This window comes from Atta colombica, unplaced genomic scaffold, assembly GCF_001594045.1.
Source record: "Atta colombica isolate Treedump-2 unplaced genomic scaffold, Acol1.0 scaffold254, whole genome shotgun sequence".
Taxonomy (NCBI): domain Eukaryota; kingdom Metazoa; phylum Arthropoda; class Insecta; order Hymenoptera; family Formicidae; genus Atta; species Atta colombica.
In genome coordinates, this window is record NW_017259353.1 from 1,495,459 (window position 1) to 1,497,461 (window position 2,003).

Sequence of the window (2,003 nt, forward strand, 5' to 3'; positions counted from 1 at the left end):
AGTTTGTAAAATTAACATAGTAATCATTACCTTCGTTCTGATATCTTTGGTATCTCTGCAGTTAGTATTTTTCTCTCTGGTATCTAGTCGCACTAGGAGTTGGAAATAATAATGAAAGAAGAGTCCCTTCGTCCTGATACGAGCGACATGTGGAAGTTGATTGAAGGAAAAGATGGGAATTATGTGTAACGAAGAACCAGTTGACAGACAATTAACTGACAGGTATAATCGATTTCGGTGCGTAGCTGTTAATGAGGCACTGTGTTTCTTTTCATTTTCTTCTTCGTTGCGCGCCTCGCTCAGCACTACTATTTCCGAGGCTTCTTTCTCTCTTGCTCGACGACACTCGACTCGTCCCCTCAGAAGCGCGATATACGAATCGCAAAGCCGCGCACGATGTTACGCGTGTGAAGATCAATGAATCCCTGTGAAACACGCGTACGTTCTTTTGCGTAGTTGCACGTACCGCGAGAATTTACGGAACGGTTCAACTGGAGACGAGAGAGTAACATAAGTAAAAACATGTACACTACCGTCCTTTTTTTCATCCGATGATGAATGTCACGAGTCAAGGCGGATTGTAAAGCACGAACCTGATTGCGGGGCGGCCCGGCGAATTATGGCTCTCTTTACGCTTTCGGCGGCTGCTCCGTTCCCTCTACTGCTCATGCCCACCTCCTCATCACCCCTCTGTACACTTCTGTGCTCTCATATGATCCCCACTCGTAGAAATCCGCCCCACCGCGAACTACCATTAGGTCCGTAGCTGATATCTCCCCCACCACAAGACTGAGGGAGAGAGAGAGAGAGAGAGAGAGAGAGAGAAAGAGAGAGAGAGAGAGAGAGAGAGAGAAAGAGAGAAGGTGGAGATTCAGAACGTTGGCACCTTGCGGCGTAACTTGGGGATGTTGATCGCTGAAGCAACGCGCGAGCGTACTTTACGTCTTCCGGTTGCGAGATTTTAGCGTAAGAATAATTTTTGATGCGTCGCGGAAGTCGCCATTCCATCTGGCAGGAAGTTTCTATTTTGTCATGGGAATTCTTTTCATTTACCGCGTCATCTGATAAATCTCTGGTGCCAAGATCAATCATTTTTAAAGCAAAAAATTATGATGGAGCTTTAAATTTGAAAAATAAAAATGTCAATTAATTTTATGTAGATAATATTTTGACATATTATCACAAATTTTTATTCTTTCTTTAGAATTGCGCAGTTTTAATTCTTTATTAGAATTAGATTTTATTAGAAAAATCTACGTTTGATATATAACAAAGCTAGTATATAATTATTATATTATATAGATATATAATAAAGATAGTATATAATTTCTATTATGTGGAACTACAAGGAAATATTTAGGGAAAATAAAATCTTAAAGATACATTGCTTAATTAATCAAAATAATTTTATTCAATTACAAAGAGAAAATAGTACTTAGATAGAGAAAATAGAACTACGATTTCGTTAAATAAAAATTTATATGTATAGTAATGAAAATATTATATTATAATTATAATGTTACTCCAATTTTTCACTCCATACAATTAACTAATTGATCCCAGTTACCAGATTTAACGTTGTTACTTCCATAAATTTTTAGTATCAGCACGAATCCGTCTTTATTTTCGGAACGACTAAAGCGTGGATCAGGAAGATATGGATATTATAGTTCTTACTGAGATATTTCTGTGCTAGATTCGAGACGACGAAAATAAGTAACTTATAAAGACACCTTTAATGTCAAAGTTTCGGAATAGTAAGTAATCGATATCGGCAACGAGAATATTTTCTCAGAATTAGCAATCATGTTCTTAAGACAAATTCTTTAGGTAAACACATCATTTGCTGTGATTTTTTTTTTCATTTTGAAAATAATAGAATTTTTACAAACTTTCTGTATCAAAATTCAGAATGAAGTTGATAATATAAATAATACAAATTAAACACAACGCTAATTAATTATTTCTACATATTTTCTTCTCTCTCTCTATATATATATATA

The 2,003-nt window shown here is 36.1% G+C and overlaps 1 protein-coding gene across 3 annotated transcripts in view; it reads right to left on the reverse strand.

The window, feature by feature from the left end:
* Positions 1 to 671, reverse strand: part of LOC108689086 (broad-complex core protein isoforms 1/2/3/4/5-like) — an 83,103-nt gene extending 82,432 nt beyond the window's left edge. For 2 of the 3 annotated variants that reach the window (XM_018195700.1, XM_018195701.1), the window contains exon 1: positions 31 to 531. The gene's annotated coding sequence lies outside the window, so the exon portion shown is untranslated. Of the gene's footprint in view, positions 1 to 30; positions 532 to 593 lie in introns of those variants that run through there. The other variant, XM_018195698.1, reaches the window with a different exon arrangement.
* Positions 672 to 2,003: the final 1,332 nt, after the last annotated feature.